The sequence below is a fragment of the Tachyglossus aculeatus genome, chromosome 6 (assembly GCF_015852505.1).
Source record: "Tachyglossus aculeatus isolate mTacAcu1 chromosome 6, mTacAcu1.pri, whole genome shotgun sequence".
Taxonomy (NCBI): domain Eukaryota; kingdom Metazoa; phylum Chordata; class Mammalia; order Monotremata; family Tachyglossidae; genus Tachyglossus; species Tachyglossus aculeatus.
This window is the reverse complement of record NC_052071.1, coordinates 50096927-50105055: the sequence shown is the minus strand read 5'-3', so window position 1 is coordinate 50105055 and position 8129 is coordinate 50096927. Positions and strand designations below refer to the sequence as shown.

Below are 8129 nucleotides of genomic sequence, written 5' to 3'. Positions count from 1 at the left end.
ACTTCTCTGGGCCTCAGTTACCCCTGCTGTATAATGGGAGTAAAGGCTGTGAGCCCCATGTGGGACATGGACTGTGTTCAACCTGATGATCTTGTATCTATCCCAGTGTTGAGTATAGTGCCTGGAAGATAGTAAATGCTTAACAAATACCATAAAAAAATTAGTTAAGGAAAATAAGAGTATTCAAATGGGAAGGAGCGGATGTGTTACTACCTAGGATATTTAATTAATGGACAAATGTCATTGAAGGACCCCAGGTAACATTTTTTACAAATTCACAGGTGATGTAGGGAGGAGCCACCTCTCACGGTCACACATGGAGAGTTTCCAATATTCTACCAGTCTCAACTACTGGAGGGAGAGTCAAGCAGAGGCATATCCATTCCATTTCTAGCTTGGGCAGTGGCTAGCGAGTGGAAGGCAATCTGCTACAAGTCAAAACTCACCTGTGCTGGGCAGCAGAGGCATGGGAGAGAGTGGAGGGTGGAGACTCAGGTTTACTGCGTGGAAGGAGGCAATGGTAAACCGCTTCTGTGTTTTTACCAAGAAAACTCTAAGGATACACTACTGGATCGACTGCAGATGGAGGTGGGGCGCTCTGGGAGAGATGTGTCCATCGCTATGGGTCAGACACATCTCGACAGCATAAAACAACAGCAACCAAAGGACGAGCATATGGGGCTGTGCCAGGAGGTTTATCTGCACAGTCACAGCAAAGTGATGGGGTGATCTCAAGAACAGGGAGAGCAGAGAAAGGTTGCTTCAAAACAATGTCCAGCCAAGCCTCAAGAATAGCTAGCCAGGTCTTATGCTTTTTGCAAAAGAAAAGGGCTGACCTTCGAAACCACAGACCTATAATCTTACATCTTCTAAAGCTGAGGAAGAAACAGAAAAACAAACAAAAAAAACCACCACAAACTCAACTGACAACCCACCAGAAGAGAACAGAGAGACAGATAATAACCAGGTTGGCTTTGTAAAGAACGAGGTATGTCCAATTAATCTTATCACTTTTTAGATCCGTTTTAAGGATGGGGTAGGTGAGACATAGTTACAGGCTTCAAATGAAGGAGAATTTGATTTTGTCCCACATGGTGCCTCCTTCTCGACTATGAAATATGTGGCTGCACTGGTGGCTAGTGACTGTTTGCAAAGTTATTAGTTATTAGTAGAGCAAAAGATAAAAAGAAATGGCTTTCCATCTAGAGCAAGTGATCTTCGAATTAGGACATCTTAATCAAAAGGGATATGAACTGCCAAGGGAAGTTTGTGCTTTTCCATTTCCAGAGATTTTTAGAATGATGAATGGAGTCTCCTGTGGAAAATGATGGAGAAGCCTTGGCCCCATAACTGGACTTGGGCTGGGAAAGTGGGTGATTGCCAAGATCCAGGGGGTGAATTGCGTTCCAGGATGTCCCCTAGCCCTGCTGTGTCATACACTGCACCTAACAGGCAACCGAGGCAGAGCAGGATTCAAGGACCATGTGGATCCAGGTTTCCTGAGGTGAGAAAGGGAGGAAATGGGAATAATGGAGTGAATTCTGAGGGAGAATTGAAATATTCATTCATAGGTAGATGGTCGAGTTTCCTTGAACTCTCCTCACTAACTAGATGTACAGCTGAACACGGGAAGCAGTGGCTCTGGGTGGATGGATCATCATCATAATAATAATGATGGCATTTGTTAAGCACTTACTATGTGCAAAGCACTATTCTAAGCGCTGGCGGGGGGGGGGGGATACTGCCACCTAAAACTCAACATGCCCAAGACTGAACTCCTTGTCTTCCCTCCCAAACCCTGCCCTCTCCCTGACTTTCCCATCACTGTTGACGGCACTACCATCCTTCCCGTCTCACAAGCCCGCAACCTTGGTGTCATCCTCGACTCCACTCTCTCATTCACCCCTCACATCCAAGCCATCACCAAAACCTGCCAGCCTCAGCTCCGCAACATTGCCAAGATCCACCCTTTCTTCTCCATCCAAACCGCTACCCTGCTCGTTCAAGCTCTCATCCTATCCTGGCTTGACTACTGCATCAGCCTCCTCTCTGATCTCCCATCCTCATGTCTCTACCCACTTCAATCTATACTTCATGCCGCTGCCTGGATTGTCTTTGTCCAGAAACGCTCGGGCATGTTACTCCCCTCCTCAAAAATCTCCAGTGGTTACCAATCAATCTGCACATCAGGCAGAAACTCCTCACCCTGGGCTTCAAGGCTGTCCATCACCTCGCCCCCTCCTACCTCACCTCCCTTCTCTCCTTCTCCAGCCCAGCCCACACCCTCCGCTCCTCTGCCGCTAATCTCCTCACCATGCCTCGTTCTCGCCTGTCCCGCCGTCGACCCCCAGCCCACATCATCCCCCTGGCCTGGAATGCCCTCCCTCCCCACATCCACCAAGCTAGCTCTCTTCCTCCCTTCAAGGCCCTACTGAGAGCTCACCTCCCCCAGGAGGCCTTCCCAGACTGAGCCCCTTCCTTCCTCTCCCCCTCGTCCCCCTCTCCATCCCCCCATCATACCTCCTTCCCTTCCCCACAGCGCCTGTATATATGTATATATGTTTGTACATATTTATTACTCTATTTATTTATTTTACTTGTACATATCTATTCTATTTATTTTATTTTGTTAATATGTTTGGTTTTGTTCTCTGTCTCCCCCTTCTAGACTGTGAGCCCACTGTTGGGTAGGGACTGTCTCTATATGTTGCCAACTTGTACTTCCCAAGCACTTAGTACAGTGCTCTGCACACAGTAAGTGCTCAATAAATACGATTGATTGATTGATTGATACAAGGTGATCAGGTTCTCCCACGTGGGGCTCACAGTCTTAATCCCCATTTTACAGATGAGGTAACTGAGTCACAGAAAAGTTAAGTGACTTGCCCAAGGTCACACAGCTGACAATCGGTGGAGTCGGGATTTGAACCCATGATCTCTGACTCCCAAGCCTGTGCTCTTTCCATTCGGCCACACTGCTGTTGTGCCTCTTAAGGACACCTTATTTATGTCAATATGAAGGTGGGGGAGGGATAACAAATCCTGCATTTCCTGAGTATAAAAGCCAGGGAAAATAATGCAATCACCAGGAGAAAAGGAGGGGCAACCCTGCTTTGAGCCCTGTTGAAGTCTATGCAGCTCTTTGTACTCAAGGAACTTGATATTTCAGGTGGCGGTCTTTTACCCCCCTTCTTCCTAATGTGTAAAGGGAACTGTCAATCTTTTTATGAGTCAAGAGCCCAAATAAAGGATATAAAATGTCCCACAAGTAATTCTCATCATCTACTATTCAAGGTTTTTTTTCCATCCTATTCAATCTAACCTTGTCTCTCAAATTTCTCTTTTGCCACTTTCTCTTATTATCAAGACTCAGATGCAAGTTTTGCTTGGCTTTGCCAATTATTCTGCCAAGAGATTGTTTTTCACAGCAAGAAGTAGAGAACCCATCCCCTGTAATAATCCGCTCCTGCGTTTTTTTCAGAATATCTCCTCTGAAAGTCTCCATTCCAGTGAAAATGCAATTGCCAGAAAATCTGCTTCAAGAAGAAAAGAAAAGAAAAGAAGGGAAGAAGAGATTTTGAACTTTTTATGTGAGGAGCCCAAATCAATAGAAGGTCAAATAAAAACAGAGGCCTTTTGCCTATTGCAGACTAATGGATAAAAACCAATGTAATCTCTGCCCCTTGGCTCTCTTCTCTCTTGAGGGGAAAAAAAGTCTTTAAGTTTTTTAAGTCCTTCTTTCTTATCACTGGTTCCCAAATTTCCAAAGCTGGAGGGGATAGGTACTTCTGTTCGATTTTTACCTTCTTCATTCAACGTGTAACATCACTCTCAGCTACTCATCATTTCCGTTTCAATCTACAACTTAGATAAATGTTTATCTTATCTCCCCCCAGATTGGGAGTAAATATAACTGCCCTTTCTGCTTAGTAACAAACTAAGGAGGTAAGTTCAAGTGTTGACAAAAATAAGAGGACACAATTAAAGCTAAATGAAAATCTTGGTTCATTTGTAAACCAGTTTGCTTTTTCTTGCAAAGAGCAAACAAAGGATAAATGCATATCCAGTTCACAGAAATAGCTAAGTACATAATAAGCATCTAAAGCAATATCTTTCTAGCAATCAGTGTAATGGGTCATTGTAGAAATAATCATTTTATAGCCACACACACCACATACACACAATGCCTAGAGGTGCTTTGAGGGCATGTTGCTGGGGAATAAGTATTGAACAGAGGACCGAGTGAAGTCTCTAACTCCCCAATCTGTTTGAAGTGCAGATGAGATACTTTTCTCCCATGTTTGTGTAATTTGAGGTCAGAATTTCCTGCTGTGAGTCAGGGCATTTCTCCATAAAAGTCCCTCATTTTCTTGTTTTTGACCCCAGGACTTAGTCAGTGTTTAGAGTTTTCCTCTAGACTATAAGCTTGGGTGCAGAGAATGTGTCTGTTATAATAATAATAATAACAATAATGATGGTATTTGTTAAGCGCTTACTATGTGCAAAGCACTGTTCTAAGCGCTGGGGACGTTACAAGGTGATCAGGTTGTCCCACGGGGGGCTCACAGTTTTAATCCCCATTTTACAGATGAGGTAACAGGCACGGAGAAGTGAAGTTACTTGCCCAAAGTCACACAGCTGACAGTTGGCGGAGCTGGGATTTGAACCCATGACCTCTGACTCCAAAGCCCATGCTCTTTTCACTGAATGACACTGCTTCTCCTATTATATTATGTTATATTATATTATATTATATTATATTATTATGTGTACTTTCCCAAGTGCTTAGTACAGTGCCCTGCACCCAGTAAGCACTCGATAAATACGATTGTTTGCTTTGCAAACACCACAATAGGTATTATTAAGTGATTGTGATTTTATGGTGAACAGCTCTCTTCGTTTCTTCTGAAGACAAAGCCTACTGGCACTGATTTCCAAGGTAGGCGACGCACCTCTAGAGGTGTGCGCTCTGGGTAGCATCGTGGGAGCGGCTACAATGGTTAAAAATGTAGAAACACGAAGCCCAAACTAGAAGCTCCACCTAATGTTAACAGGGACATGAGAGGATTGATGATGAGGAATTGCAGTGACACAAAGGAAGTGAAGGGCCCAGAGAAGCCCAGAAGAAACTGTCCCGGGCACAGGGGGTTCAATGGGGAATCCTTAACATATCATTACATTCTACTCTTTAGGTAGCAAAGCCCAGTGGCAGCATATGGAAGCAGCATGGTTTAGTGGCAAGAGCCCAGGCTGGAGGGTCAGAGGTCATGGGTTCTAATACCAGCTCCACCACTTGTCTGATGTATGACCTTGGAAAAGTCACTTCTCTGGGCCTCAGCTACCTCATCTGGAAAATGGGGATTAAAACTGTGAGCCCCACGTGGGACAACCTGTTTACCTTGCATCTACCCCAGTACTTAAAACAGTGCTTGGCACAGAGGAAGTGCTTAACAAATACCTTTATTATTATTACTAGGAATAAGATGGACTGACAAGCGTTTCTGGTCTAGGTGGCCAAATTCCCAAAGATGAGCCTCACTGAGGAAAGACTAAGAAGATAAGAACCTGGATTGGGGCAAGGCAGATTGTGGCTAGATGGTAGAAATGCCTTGTTCGCTAGAAGGACAGTGATGGGAGCAAACTCATTTGAGAAGCAGTGTGGCTTAGTGAAAAGGTCACAGGCATGATTTTCAGGAACCCTGGGTTCCAATTCTGACTCTGCCACTTCCCTGCTGCATAACTGTGGGTAACTAACCTAACCACTCTGTGCATCAGTTTCTTCATCTGTAAAACAGATTCTCCCTCCTCATTAATACCTAAGGTGCAATGGGGGATTGTGTCTGATCTGATTGTATTGTATCTATCCCATCCCTTAGTGCTTGACACATAATGAGCACTAAACAAATAGCACTATTCTCATTAGTACCATTACTACTCTTTGCATTGTCTTGTCTTATGCTGTTGCATTGTCTCTGACCGACTCCATGGACATATCTCTCCCAGAATGCCCCACCTCCATCTGCTATCATTCTGGTAGTGTATCCAGAGAGTTTTCTTGGTAAAATTACAGAATTGATTTACCACTGTCTTCTTCCACACAGTAAACTTGAGTCTCCACCCTCGACTATTTCCCATGTCGCTGCTGCCCAGCACGGGTGAGTTTTGACTTGTAGCAGATTGCCTTCCACTCGCCAGCCACTGCCCAAACTAGAAATGGAATAAGAATGACTCTGCTTGACTTTCCCTTCCACAGCTGAGGCTGGTAGAGTACTGGAACTCTCCAGGTGTGAGTCTGAGAGAGGAATTTGTGCATACCTCCACAAAATAAGCTCAAATAACCTCAAAGCAGGTGCGCTTCTGTGTCTTTCTTTCCATGGATTTCATTCATTCATTCAGAATTTATTGAGCACTTACAGTGTGCAGAGCACTGTACTAAGCACTTGGGAAGTACAAGTTGGCAACATATAGAGAAGGTCCCTACCCAACAACGGGCTCATGGTCTAGAAGGAGGAGACAAACAAAACATGAGGACAGGTGTCAAGTCATCAGAACCAATAGAATTAAAGCTAAATGCACATCATCTGGTAGGGCAGTCAGAAGCCACTCTATTTAAATCCCTAAGCAAGTTATGGGCAGGGATTGTCTCTCCATTGCAGTACTGTACATTCCAAGTGCTTAGTAAAGTGCTGTGCACACTGTAAGTGCTCAATAAATGCTATTGAATGAATGAAATCCTTCAGACTTGATGAATCTGTAATATTAGCTCATAGAGGAGGCACAATTCTAGCTGGTGGAAAACACTTCTATAGCTTCTGTGCTGCCCCTCCCATCCATTTTGCATTTCAAAGAGAGGCTTCAAGATATTGCAGCTGTGTGGAGAATCATGAAAACCAGCCTCCTGAAAGCCATAAACATGTTTCACCTAAGGCATTCTGCAACCCAAGGGTAGCCCTAGAACAAGAAAAGCTTAACCTCTCAGATTTCTCCCGGTCTCTAACTGAATGAGCACTCCCTGCCGACATTGGTCAGGTGATCGTGATTACCGGTATAACTGATGTAGTTAGAAGTGAGAAAGGGGAGAATAAGATCACTCAAAACAATTTCCATTCCAGTTACTCTTCTTGGCAAAATGAAGGGACTCACTTTGAGATTCATTTGTGAAGCCAACTGAACATTTCTGTAGTCAGTAATTTTTCCTGCAGCCAGTGCTTTCAGGTGGAACTATGGAAGGATAATAACGATGAGGATAATAATAATAATAATACTTCAATCTGCCAAGCTAAGTGATAAGTGCTGGGGTAGATGAAAGATAATCTAGTTGGGCACATACCCTTTACCCAGTGGGGCTCACCATATAAATAAGAGGGAGTTGGATTTAATTTTCATTTTACAGATGAAGAAACTGAGGCACAGGGAAGTTAAGTGACTTGCTCCAGGTCAGACAAGTGGCAGAACTGTGATTAGAACTCAAGTCCTCTGATTCCTAAGTCCATGCTCTTTCCATTAGTCCACACTGCTTCCCAGATCAAACGATTAATCCAATCAATCAATGGTAATTTTTGAGTGATTACTGTGGGCAAACCAATGCAATAAGCACTTGGTATAGCAGAAAACAATACAGTTGGTAGACACGATCCCTGCCCATAAAAAGCTTGCAGACTAGTAGTAGTAACAGTATCCATTAAGCATTTACTATGTGCATCTCGGAAAGAATATGAAGATGGAAATTAATTTGGGTACTGGTACTTTTGGGGGCTCACAATCTAAGATAGCAGTAGAGACAGACATTAAAATAAATCAGAGGTAGAGGAAGCAGCAGAGCATAAAGATACAGGCATAAATGCTGGTAGTGGGATGCTTAAGGAGTACAGACTCAAGTGAATGAGCTTGTTTGGTGAGGGAAAATAAGGTGGGGAATCATGGAGTTCAACAGGAAGCCTTAATGGGGAGATAAAATTTCAGGTTTATCCTTCAAAATAGGGAGACCACCCTTTCCACACCCTCCCCACTCATCACCACCATCCCCCTCACCATGAGGCTGCAGAATTTCTGTCCTAAACAAGAAGACAGAAATGGTCCCAAACAGAAAATGGCAGAGACAGAGATCAGAAAAAAGGACACTTAAATAA

The 8129-nt window shown here is 43.9% G+C and overlaps 1 non-coding gene across 1 annotated transcript; it reads left to right on the top strand.

The window, feature by feature from the left end:
• Positions 1-298: 298 nt before the first annotated feature.
• Positions 299-436, top strand: LOC119930226. The gene has a single exon (XR_005451713.1). It is a non-coding gene; the product is annotated as a small nucleolar RNA SNORA7 (small nucleolar RNA).
• The last annotated feature ends 7693 nt before the right edge of the window (positions 437-8129 follow it).